Consider the following 13,123-nt stretch of genomic DNA (forward strand, 5'->3'; position numbering starts at 1 on the left):
TCAGAAATTACTTTGTCTTTTGCTTAACCGTGGTTTCCCATCACTTGCTTTTTCTCTACTTCCCATTGTCATCTTCTGAGAAAGCTGCATATACACAGAACAAGCAACTTTCTCATCTTTCTCATTCAGTGGTGTCTGAAATGCAGAGATTTTTTTGAATAATTATTGTCCAATGGTCAATAACAGTGTTTTATAAAGTTCTTGAACATATCATTTTCAATATTCATATCCACAAAGGTTACAGCCAATATAAACTCCTCCACTGTCAGGATAGTTAGAGATAGAAATAAATATAGTCTTTCAGGAAGAGTCTTAAATTGGTCTAGGGCAAATTACAAGGGCATTACGCAGGAACTAAGAAGCGTTAATTGGGAACACCATTTCCCTGACAAGTCCACATCAGATATGTGGAGGGTGTTTAAAGATCAATTGCACAGAGTACATGAAAGGTATGTTCCTGTTGGAAGGAAGGAGGTGGATGGAAAGATAAGAGAACCTTGGATGTTCAGAGAGGTGATAAATTTAGTCAAGCAGGAAAAGGAAAAGTATGTAAAGCTGCAGGTTAGAATCAAACAAAACATTTGAGTATAAAGAAGCCAGAAAAGAACTAAAGAATGGTATTAGGAAAGTCAGGAGGGGCATGAAAAGTCCTTGGCAAGTAGGATTAAGGTGAATCCCAAGGCATTCTATACATACATCAAGAGTAAAAGAATAACTAGGGAGAGGGCGGGACCACTCAAGGATAAAAGGAGGAACATTTGTTTGGATGTGGAGAATGTGAGTAAGGTACTTAATGAGTACTTTGCTTCAGTATTTACTAAGAAAACAGATATGGAGGACCAGGAGATCAGTACTGAGTGTATAAATATGTTAGGGTTTTAGAGGTCAAGGTGGAGAAAGTATTGGGCCTCCTAATGAGTATTAAAGTGGATAAATTGCCAGATCCTGATGGGATTTACCCCAGGTTATATAAGGAGGTAAGAGACTAGATGGCTGGGGGCTTGACCAGTATCTTTGCGCCCTCTCTAGGCAAAGGCAAGGTCCCAGAGCATGGGTGAGTGGCTAATGTTGTACCTCCATTTAAGAAGGGAAAATCCTGGGAACTATAGGCTGGTGAGACACATGTCAATTGTAGGGAAATTGCTGTAGAAAATTCTTAGAGATAGATATTTGAGGATTTGGAAATCTATGGCCTAACTAGGAAGAGCTAGCTTGGCTTTGTGCAGAGAAGGTAGTGTCTTACCAACTTGATTGAATATTTTGACAAGGTGACCGAGAGAGACTGATGAAAGTAGAGCAGTGAATGTTGTGTACATAGGTTCTAGTAAGGTGTTTGACAATGTCCCTAATGGGAAGCTAATCCAGAAGATTAGGATGAATAAGGTCTATGGAAAATTGGCTGTTTGGATTCACAACTGGTTTGTGCATAGACGACAAAGGGTAGTGGTTGAAGGGACTCAATTGAGTTGGAGGTCTGTAATTACTGGCGTTCCACAGGGATCTGTGCTGGGACCTCTGCTGTTTGTGATATATATAAATGACCTGGGTGAAAATGTAGATGGGTGGGTTAGTAAGTTTGTGGATGATACCAGGATTGGAGGAGTTGTGGATAGTGTAGAAGACTGGGTAAGAATACAGTTGCAGATATGGACAGAGAAAGGGCAGATAGAGTTTAATCCAGATATATGTGAGATGTTGCATCTTGCTGAGATGAGAGATCTTGGTTCCTTGAAAGTGGCTACACAGGTCGATAAGGTGGTTAAGAAGGCTTATGGAATGTTTGTTTTTATTAGCTGAGGCATTGAGTTCAAAAGTCAAGAGGTTATGTTGCAATTTTATAAAACTCTGGTTTGGCCACATTTGGAGTATTGCATACAGTTCTGGTCGCCCCACTATAGGAAGGATGTTGAGCCTTTGGAGAGAGCGCATAAGAGAGAAAGGATCTAGTGCATTCCTACTATGAATTTATGATGCATAAACTCTTCTCAGGCTTCCTGCTGTGTCCAGCTGTTGATTTTAACTGATGTTTCAATGACAAACTCCGGCATGTATGTGGTGCAGAAGAGATTTAGCAGGATGCTGCCTGGTTTAGAGGCATATGCTATCATGAGAGGCTGAATAAACTTGGGTTGTTTTCTCCTGAGTGCTGAAGGCTGAGGGGAGATCTGATAGAGTTTTACAAGATTATGAGAGGCATAGATAGAGTGGACAGAGAGTATGTGTTTCCCAGGGTTGAAATCTCTAATACCAAGGAGCATGCATTGAAGGTGAGAGGCAAGTCCTAAGGGGATGCGCGGGGTAAAATTTTAGATCCACTGCCTGATATGGTAGTAGAGGCAAATACACTGGAGGCTTTTAAGAGACATTTGGATAGGTACATGGGTGTAAGGAAGATGGAGGGATACGGATATGGTGTAGGTAGGATGGATTAGTGTTAGAGTGTTTTTGATTTGCTGTTTAACTGGTTCAGCACAATATTGTGGGCCCAATGGCCTGTTCCTGTGCTGTACTCTTCTGCATTCTATGTTCTAATTTCAATGGTTATGCAGAGTAAAAGTACCTCATTTCATGACATATTTGTTTCATCTGACAGACCTGAAAAAGGCCTTTTAAAACCTACTTTGTATTCTGTTTGCAACCAGTCTCTGTGTAGGCTACCACTAATCATCCTATCAACCAATACTCCTTTCTTCCTGCTGTTAAATACATTTTTAACACAATTTGTAACTTTTTCTTGTACCTATAGCATATGCAATTTATCAGATGCATGACTGAAAGCTTTGTTGCAAGTTTTTTTAAAAATATAATGGTATGCAGCTCAACAAGGTGGCAGAAACAGATAACAATGTTGAATCTGTCACATGAACAGACAGGGATTTGAGGTATTATAGATAAGGTAGACAAACATATTTAAATTGGTACCATGATCAGCACAAAGGTCAAAGGGAATGTTCCTGTTCAGTACTGTACTTGTTCAAAACTCTGTCAAGAACACAAGAAGATAGAAGCAACACACTGAAAATGCTGGAGGAACTCAGCAGGCCGGGCAGCATCTATGGAAAAAAAGTACAGTCGACGTTTCGGGCTGAGACCCTTCAGCAGGACTGTCCCAAAGCCTGCACCACTATTCAATATGTCCATGGTTGATCTATACTGGGTTGATTCTACTGTGCCAATTCCCTGTAACACACAGCTCCTTCATTTTTCTGAGAGTCATCTCTCTCTTCCTTAAATATATCTAATGACCGGGCCTTCTCCATCTCCTTCGGCAGAAAATTCCAGCATTTCACTCCCATATGAACTAAGAAAATCCTACACCCCTCAGTTTTAAATGACTGACCCCTTATTTTGTAATTCTGTTCCCTTTTCTACAGCTCTGCCACTAATGAAAGCATCTCAACATCTACCCTGTCATGCCTGCTTAGTGTATGTTTGAATAAGCTGCCACACCTCACTATCAGGCGTGGGTAAGTGTGCCTGATGAGGGCCACCAGTTGAAAACAACAGATGGTAGGCTCCAACAGCACGTTAATGCAGGGGTTTTATTTAGTGCCAGCTGATAAAAAGCAAAAGCTGCCTGAAAATTGTGAAGATAAAAAGTATTTACAAATAGACAAATGAAAACATACATGTACAAAAATCTACACAATTATAGAGGCTTTCTCCACAACACATCGCCATCAGCTTTTCAATATAACTATTCACCAACCGTCAAATCCAACCTCCACACTTCTCAGCAAAGCAAAGCTGAGGGTTTAAATCTGCATGTGCAGGCTGTGGTGTGCCTGCTCCCACAAACTCAGGCACTTTTGGGGCCATTCTGCTGTCAACAAACCAATGTAACAGCGTGAGTGGAAATAAATGAGTATGTTTGGAATGCCCGTGTCCAGAATCCTTATTGTTATGAGTTATAAACCAGTTGAGCACATTAACTGAAGGGCTTGTTTTGATTAGCCAAGCTAGCAACTGATTTACTGTTGGGGTGTGTAAATAGTGAACTCCCAAGAACTGCAGAATGGGAAAGCAAAGTGTGTGAACTACCGGAGAAACCAGACCAGGGACAGAACAAGGAGGAGTGATTAACCGGGCAAAGGGGCAAGGTTAGCAGGAGAATTAGCATTGCCAAATTGATCTGTCACATAAAGCCACTTCTCATTCTCCTTAGCGCCATAAACCAGACCAGCCTGTTCTTCTGAGGAATTACCCCATCCACTGCTATTTTTGCATAATATTCAGTTGCGGTATCAACTACACAGTGTACAACCATAACAAAACCTTCCTATTCTTCGCAAACACAAGGAATCTGCAGATGCTGGAAATTCAAGTAACATACACAAAATGCTGGTGGAATGCAGCAGGCCAGGCCGCATCTATAAGAAGAAGTACAGTCGACGTTTTGGGCCGAGACCCTTCGTCAGGACTAACTGAAAGAGATAGTAAGAGATTTGAAAGGGGGAGGGGGAGATCCAAAATGATAGGAGAAGGCAGGAGGGGGTGGAATGAAGCTAAGAGCCGGAAAGTTGATAGGGAAAAGGGACACAGAGCTGGAGAAGGGAAAGGATCATGGGACGGGAGGCCGAGGGAGAAAGAAAGGAGGGGGGGGGGGGGAGCACCTGAGGGAGATGGAGAGCAGGCAAGGAGTGATTGTGAGAGGGACAGAAAGAGAAAAAAGAGAGAAAAGAAGGAAAAAAGGAAATAAATAAACAAATAAATAAGGGATGGGGTAAGAAGGGAAGGGGGCATTAGCGGAAGTTAGAGAAATCAATGTTCATGCCATCAGGTTGGAGGCTACCTAGAATAAGGTGTTGTTCCTCCAACCTGAGTGGGGCTTCACCTTGACAATAGAGGAGGCCATCGATAGACATATCAGAATGGGAATGGGATGTGGGGGAATTAAAATATGTGGCCACTGGGAGATCCTGCTTTCTCTGGTGGACAGAGCATCGGTGTTCAGGGAAACAGTCCCCCAGTCTGTGTCGGGTCTCACAGGTATATAAAAGGCCACATGGGGAGCACCAGACGCAGTATACCATACCAGCTGACTCACAGGTGAAGTGTCGCCTCACCTGGAAGGACTGTCTGGGGCTCTGAATCGTGGTGAGGGAGGAAGTGTAAGGGCAGGTAGAGCACTTGTTCCGCTTACAAGGATAAGTGCCAGGAGGGAGATCGGTGGGAAGGGATGGGGGAGATGAATGGACAAGGGGGTCGTGTAGGGAGTGATCCCTGCGGAAAGCAGAAAGAGCGGGGGAGGAAAAGATGTGCTTGGTAGTGGGATCCCGTTGGAGGTGGTGTAAGTTACGGAGAATTATATGTTGGACCCGGAGGCTGGTGGGGTGGTAGGTGAGGACAAGGGGAACCCTATCCCTAGTGGGGTGGCGGGAGGATGGGGTGAAAGCAAAACACCTACGCTCTGTCTGCCAGAGAAAGAAGATTCAGTCAAGTGCCATTCAGGATGATGTGGTAAATTGGATGAGGTAGTAAATTGGATTAGATATTGGTTTTGCGGCAAAAGCCAGAGAATGATATGGTTGTCTCTCCGACTGGAGGCCTGTGACTAGTGGAGTGCTGCAGGGATCGGTGCTGGGTCCGTTGTTGTTTGTCATCTATATCAACAGTCTGGATGATAATGTGCTTAACTGGATCAACAAATTTGTGGATGGCACCAAGACTGGGTGCACAGTGGACAGCAAGGAAGACTATCAGAGCTTGCAGCAGGATCTGGACCAGTTGGAAAAATGGCAGATAGAATATAATGCAGACAAGTGCAAAGTGTTGCACTTCGGTAGGACCAGCCAGGATAGGCCTTACACAGTGAATGTTAGGGCACTGAGGAGTGTGGTAGAAAAAAGGGACCTGGGGATACAGGTCCATAATATTGTACGAACCTATCTACCTGTGATGCCACTTTCAACATAAAGAAAGCTTTTGGCACTTTAACCTTCAAAAATCCAAGTATTGAGTACAGAGATGGGATGTTATGTTGACATTGTACAAGACATTGGTGAGGCCTAGTTTGGAGCATTGTGTGCAGTTTTGGTCTCCTATCTACAGGAAAGTTGTAAATAAGATTGAAAGAGTGCAAGAGAAAATTTACAAGGATGTTGCCGGGTCTGAAGGACCTGAGTTATATGGAAAGATTGAATAGGTTAGGACTTCATTCCTTGGAAGGTGGAAGATTTGATAGAGGAGAACAGAATTATGAGGGGTAGAGATAGGGTAAATACAAACTGGCTTATTGCACTAAGGTTGGATGGGACAACAACTCAAGGTCAGGGATTAAGGATAAAAGCTGAAAAGTTTAAGGGGAACTTGAGGGGAAACAGAGTTAATGGGAACAGTTGCTTTGACAAGTCCACATCTGAGGCTGAGGAAGAGAGTATAAAACTTTAATGCACAGGTAAGAGCAAGTGAGTTTTTTTGTTTGTAAATCCTTAATCCTCAATTCTGTGAAGGCATTTGATAGTTATGACAGTGGACTGCACCTGCTGTAAGATGTGAGATTTCAGGGTACCCAACAGATTCCCTAATTACTACAACTGTGGGAAGTGCACCAAATTCAGCTCCTGACTCTCCACAGTCAAGGAATTGGAGACAGAGCTGTATGTACTCAGGAGCATCCGGGAGGCTGAAAACCTCAGAGATGAAACTTTTACCCAGGATGCAGGCTTCAGATAGAATATAGTGACAACCAGGAGAAGTAAGTTGAGTACAGTGATAGCAAGGTTCCCCTGGAGCCATTCCCCTTTGAATACTGCTGGGGGAGAGAAGCAGGAGCCAGGCCAGTGGCACTGTGCCCAGCTCTGAGGCTCAGCAAGGAAGGATAAAGTCAGGCAGAGCAATAGTGATAGGAGACTCGATAGGAGGACAGACAGATTACATGGCTATGAAAGAAACACTAGGTGTATTGCCTCCCAGGTGCTCAGATCCAGAATGTCTCAAAGTGGCTGCAGAATATTCTCAAGAGGGAGGGTAAGCAGCCTGAGGTCATTGTGCACATTGGTACCATTGACACAGGTAGAAAGGGGGAAGAGTTCCTGCACCGTAAGTATAGGAAGTTAAGTAAGAGGCCGAAGAGCAGGACCTCCAAGGTAGCAATATCTGGATGACTCCCAGTACGAGCTAGTTAGGTCAGGAGTAGGGTGATAGTACAGATGAATGAGTGGCAGAGGAATTGGTGCAGGGGGCAGGGTTTCAGGTTCTTGGATCATTGCAACCTCTTCTGGGGTCAGGGCAAGCTGTACAAGTGGGATGGGTTGCACCAAAACTAAAAAGGAATCAATATCCTGACCAGGAGGTTTGCTTGGTGGTATTCAGAGTGTTTACACTAGTTTGGCAAGGAGATGGGAACCAGAGCACCAAGATAAAAAGTGGAGGGACGGAGAGGATGGTAGATGCCAGAGCCAGGAAAAACTGTAACAGATATGACAGGATGTACAGTTTAAAATATGTGTATTTTAATGGTGAGTACTAGGAGTAAAAGTGATTAACATGGATCAGTACATGGAATTATGATGATGTGGCCATTACACAGACTTGTTTGAGACAGGGGCAGGAATGGGTGCATAATGTCCCAAGGCTTCGATATTCAGGAAAAGATAGAAAAGGAGGTAAAAGATGGCGGGTGGTGGGGGTCAGGAGAGGTTGGAGAAGTTTGTAAAACTTAGGAAGTTATAAACAAATAAAGTCTTTGAATAAAGGGTGTAAGGGTAGTAAGGTAGAAGGGCTAAAGTGCGTGTACTTCAATGCAAGAAGCATCAGGAACAAAGGTGATGAACTGAGAGCTTGGATACATACATGGAATTATGATGTATTGGCCATTACAGAGACTTGGCTGGCACCAGGGCAGGAATGGATTCTCAATATTCCTGGATTTCAGTGCTTTAAAAGGGATAGAGAGGGGGGAAAAGGGGAGGAGGGGTGGCATTACTGGTCAGGAATACTATTACAGCTGCAGAAAGGGTGGGTAATGTAGCAGGATCATCTTTTGAGTCAGTATGGGTAGAAGTCAGGAATAGGAACGGAGCAGTTACTCTAATGGGGGTATTCTACAGGCCCCCCGGTAGCAGCAGAGATACTGAGGAGCAGATTGGGAGGCAGATTTTGGAAAGGTGCAAAAATAACAGGGTTGTTATCATGGGTGACTTTAACAGCCCTAATATTGATTGGCACCTCATTAGTTCCAAGGGTTTGGATGGGGCAGAGTTTGTTAAGTGTGTCCAGGACGGATTTCTGTCACAGTATGTTGACAAGCCGACTAGGGGGAATGCCATACTAGATCTAGTATTAGGTAACGAACTGGGTCAGGTCACAGATCTCTCAATGGGTGAGCATCTGGGGGACAGTGACCACCGCTCCATGGTCTTTAGCATTATCATGGAAAAGGATAGAATCAGAGAGGACAGGAGAATTTTTAATTGGGGAAGGGCAAATTATGAGGCTATAAGGCTAGAACTTGTGGGTGCGAATTGGGATTATGATTTTGCGGGGAAATGTACTATGGACATGTGGTCGTTGTTTAAGGATCTCTTGCAGGATGTTAGGGATAAATTTGTCCTGGTGAGGAAGATAAAGAATGGTAGGGTGACAAGTGAGGTGGAAAATCTAGTCAGGTGGAAGAAGGCAGCATACACGAGGGTTAGGAGGCAAGGATCAAATGGGTCTATTGAGGAATACAGGGTAGCAAGAAAGGAGCTTAAGAAGGGGCTGAGAAGAGCAAGAAGGGGGCATGAGAAGGCCTTGGCGAGTAGGGTAAAGGAAAACCCCAAGGCATTCTTAAATTATATGAAGAACAAAAGGATGACAGGAGTGAAGGCAGGACCGATTAGAGATAAAAGTGGGAAGATGTGCCTGCAGGCTGTAGAAGTGAGCGAGGTCCTCAATGAATTCACCACTGAGAGGGAACTTGATGATGGTGAGGACAATATGAGTGAGGTTGCAGGTTCTGGAGCATGTTGATATTAAGGGAGAGGAGGTGTTGGAGTTGTTAAAGTACACTAGGACGGATAAGTCCCCGGGGCCTGACGGAATATTCCCCAGCCTGCTCCACGAGGCAAGGGAAGAGATTGCTGAACCTCCGGCTAGGATCTTTATGTCCTCGTTGTCCACGGGAATGGTACCGGAGGATTGGAGGGAGGCGAATGTTGTCCCTTTGTTCAAAAAAGGTAGTAGGGATAGTCCAGCTAATTATAGACCAGTGAGCCTTACGTCTGTGGTGGGAAAGCTGTTGGAAAAGATTCTTAGAGATAGGATCTATGGGCATTTAGAGAATCATGGTCTGATCAGGGACAGTCAGCATGACTTTGTGAAAGGCAGATCGTGTCTAACAAGCCTGATAGAGTTCTTTGAGGAGGTGACCAGGCATATAGATGAGGGTAGTGCTGTGGATGTGATCTACATGAATTTTAGTAAGGCATTTGACAAGGTTCCACACGGTAGGCTTATTCAGAAAGTCAGAAGGCATGGGATCCAGGAAAGTTTGGCCAGGTGGATTCAGAATTGGCTTTCCTGCAGAAGGCAGAGGGTCATGGTGGAGGGAGTACATTCAGATTGGAGGGTTGTGACTAGTGGTGTCCCACAAGGACCTGTTCTGGGACCTCTACTTTTCGTGATTTTTATTAACGACCTGGGTGTGGGGGTAGAAGGGTGGGTTGGCAAGTTTGCAGAAAACACAAAGGTTGGTGGTGTTGTAGATAGTGTAGAGGATTGTTGAAGATTGCAGAGAGACATTGATAGGATGCAGAAGTGGGCTGAGAAGTGGCAGATGGAGTTCAACCCAGAGAAGTGTGGTACACTTTGGAAGGACAAACTCCAAGGCAGAGTACAACATAAATGGCAGGATACTTGGTAGTGTGGAGGAGCAAAGTGATCTGGGGGTACATGTCCACAGATCCCTGAAAGTTGCCTCACGGGTAGATAGGGTAGTTAAGAAAGCTTATGGAGTGTTAGCTTTCATATGACGAGGGATAGAGTTTAAGAATCGTGATGTAATGATGCAGCTCTATAAAACTCTGGTTAGGCCACACTTGGAGTACTGTGTCCAGTTCTGGTCGCCTCACTATAGGAAGGATGTGGAAGCATTGGAAAGGGTACAGAGGAGATTTACCAGGATGCTGCCTGGTTTAGAGAGTGTGGATTATGATCAGAGATTAAGGGAGCTAGGGATTTACTCTTTAGAGAGGAGGAGGATGAGAGGAGACATGATAGAGGTGTACAAGATATTAAGAGGAATAGATAGAGTGGATAGCCAGCGCCTCTTCCCCAGGGCACCACTGCTCCGTACAAGAGGACATGGCTTTAAGGTAAGGGGAGGGAAGTTCAAGGGGGATATTAGAGGAAGGTTTTTTACTCAGAGAGTGGTTGGTACGTGGAGTGCACTGCCTGGGTCAGTGGTGGAGGCAGATACACTAGTGAAGTTTAAGAGACTACTAGACAAGTATATGGAGGAATTTAAGGTGGGGGGGGGGGTTATATGGGAAGCAGGTTTGAGGGTCGGCACAACATTGTGGGCCAAAGAGTCTGTAATGTGCTGTACTATTCTACGTTCTATGTAAGGCATGACTTGCCTTTCACAAATCCATGCTGATTATTCCTAATCATGTTATGCCTCTCCGAATGTTTATAAATCCTGCCTCTCAGGATCTTTTCCATCCACTTAGTCACCACTGAAGTAGGACTCACTGGTTTATAATTTCCTGAGCTATCTCTACTCCCTTTCTTGAATAAGTGAACAACATCTGCAACCCTCCAATCCTCTGGAACTCCACCCACCCCCATGCAAAGATCATTGCCAGAGGCTCAGAAATCTTCTCCCTCACTTACAATAGTAGTCTGGGGTACATCTCATCCGGTCCCAGAGACTTATCCAACGATGCTTTCCAAAAGCTCCAGCACATCCTCTTTCTTATTGTCTATATGCTCAAGCTTTTCCATCCGCTGTAAGTCATCCCTACAATTGCCAAGATCCTTTTCTGCATTGAATACAAAGTATTCATTAAGTATCTCTGCCATCTCCTCCAGTTCCATACACACTTTTCCACTGTCACAGTTATTTGGTCCTATTCTCTCACATCTTATCCTATTGCTCTTCTCATACTTGTAGAATGCCTTGGGGTTTTCCTTAATCCTGCTTGCCAAGGCCTTCTCATGGCCCCTTCTGGCTCTCCTAATTTCATTCTTAAGCTCCTTCCTGCTACCCTTATAATCTTCTAGATCTCTATCATTACCTAGCTTTTTGAAACTTTTGTAAGCTTTTCTTTTCTTCTTGACTAGATTTACAACGGCCTTTGTACACCACGGTTCCTGTACAGTACCATCCTTTCCCTGTCTCATTGGAACGTACCTATGCAGAACTCAAAGCAAATATCCCCGAACATTTGCCACATTTCTGCGGTACATCTGTTCTCAATTTATGCTTCCAAGTTCCTGCCTGATAGCCTCATATTTCCCCCTACTCCAGTTAAATGATTCCTTAACTTGTCTGTTCCTATCCCTCTACAATGCTATGGTAAAGGAGATAGAATTATGATCACTATCTCCAAAAAGCTCTCCCACTGAGAGACCTGACACCTGACCAGGTTTATTTCCCCAATACCAGATCAAGTACAGCCTCTCCTCTTGTAGGCTTATCTACATATTGTGTCAAGAAACCTTCCTGAACACACCTAACAAACTCCACCCCATCTAAACCCCTTGCTCTAGGGAGATGCCAAACAATATTTGGGAAATTAAAATCTCCCACCATGACAACCCTGTTATTATTACACCTTTCCATAATCTGTCTCCCTGTCTGCTCCTCGATGACCCTAATACTATTGGCTGGTCTATAAAAATCATGCAGTAGAGCTATTAACCCCTTCCTGTTTCTAACTTCCACCCACAGATACTCAGTAGACAATCCCTTCATGACTTCCTCCTTTTCTGCATATGTAACACTATCTCTGATCAAGTGTCACACTCCCACCTATTTTACCTCCCTCCCTGTCTTTTCTGAAACATCTGTAGCCTGGCACTCTAAGTAACCATTCCTGTCCTTGAACCATCCAAGTCTCTGTAATGGCTACAATATTATAGCTCCAAGTTCTGATCCACGCTCTAAGCTCATCAGCTTTTTTCATGCTTCTTGCATTAAAATAGACACATCTCAAACCATCGGTCTGAGTGCATCGCTTCTCTATCACCTGCCTATCCTTCTCCTCGCACTGTCTCCAAGCTTTCTCTATTTGTGAGCCAACAGTCCCTTCCTCCGTCTCTTCAGATGCAAAAGGACTTGGAAGTCTTTGTGCAGAACAACCTAAAGGTTAACTTGCAGGTTGAGTTGGTGGTGAGGAAGGCAAATGTGGTATTGGCATTCATTTCCACATGTCTAGAGTGATTCTGGGAATGAAATGGCTATCATACAAGGAACATTTGATGGCTCTAGGTCTGTACTTTCTGGAATTTAGAAGGATAGGACTGGATCTTATTGAAACCTTTCGAACATTAAAAGGTCCAGGCAGTGTAGATGTGGAAAGGATGGTACCCATGGTGGGGGAGTCTAGGTCAAGAGAGCGCAGCCTCAGGATAGAGGGGCATCCATTTAAAACAGAGATGCGGAGTTATTTCTTTAGCCAGAGGGTGGTGAATTTGTGGAATTTGTTACCACAAGTAGCTCCAGAAGTCAGGTCAGATCATTGGGTGTATTTAAAGTAGAGCTTGATAGGTTCTTGATTGGACATGGCATCAAAGGCTAGGGAGTGGGGCTGAGGAGGGGAAAATGGATCAGTGGAATTGAATGGTGTAGTAGACTCAACACATCAAATGGCCTAATTCCGCTTCTACGTCTTATGGTTTTATCGTGGTAAGGAACCATTCAATAGTCTTATAATAATTGGGTAGAAGCTGTCTTTGAGCTTTAAGGTTCTTTTATCTTCCGCCGAATGTGGTCCAGGGTGGTTGGAGTCTTAGATTATACTGGCTGCTTTACCAAGGAAGTGAGCAGTATAGACCGAGTCCGTGGAGGGGAAGTTAGTTTCCACGATGTACTGAGCTGTGTCCACAACTCTCGGATTTCTTGCGTTCATGGCAGAACAGTTGCCATACCAAGTCGTGATGCATCTTGAAAGGATGGTGCATCATCAAAAATTGG

General features: G+C 44.1%; 1 protein-coding gene across 1 annotated transcript in view; it reads right to left on the minus strand.

Annotated features, from left to right (window-relative positions):
• Positions 1-13,123, minus strand: part of mnd1 (meiotic nuclear divisions 1 homolog (S. cerevisiae)) — a 173,048-nt gene continuing 159,925 nt past the window's right edge. The window contains exon 9 of the transcript XR_012098672.1: positions 1-135. The gene's annotated coding sequence lies outside the window, so the exon portion shown is untranslated. The remainder of the gene's footprint in view (positions 136-13,123) is intronic.

Source organism: Hemitrygon akajei, chromosome 4 (genome assembly GCF_048418815.1).
Source record: "Hemitrygon akajei chromosome 4, sHemAka1.3, whole genome shotgun sequence".
Lineage (NCBI taxonomy): Eukaryota > Metazoa > Chordata > Chondrichthyes > Myliobatiformes > Dasyatidae > Hemitrygon > Hemitrygon akajei.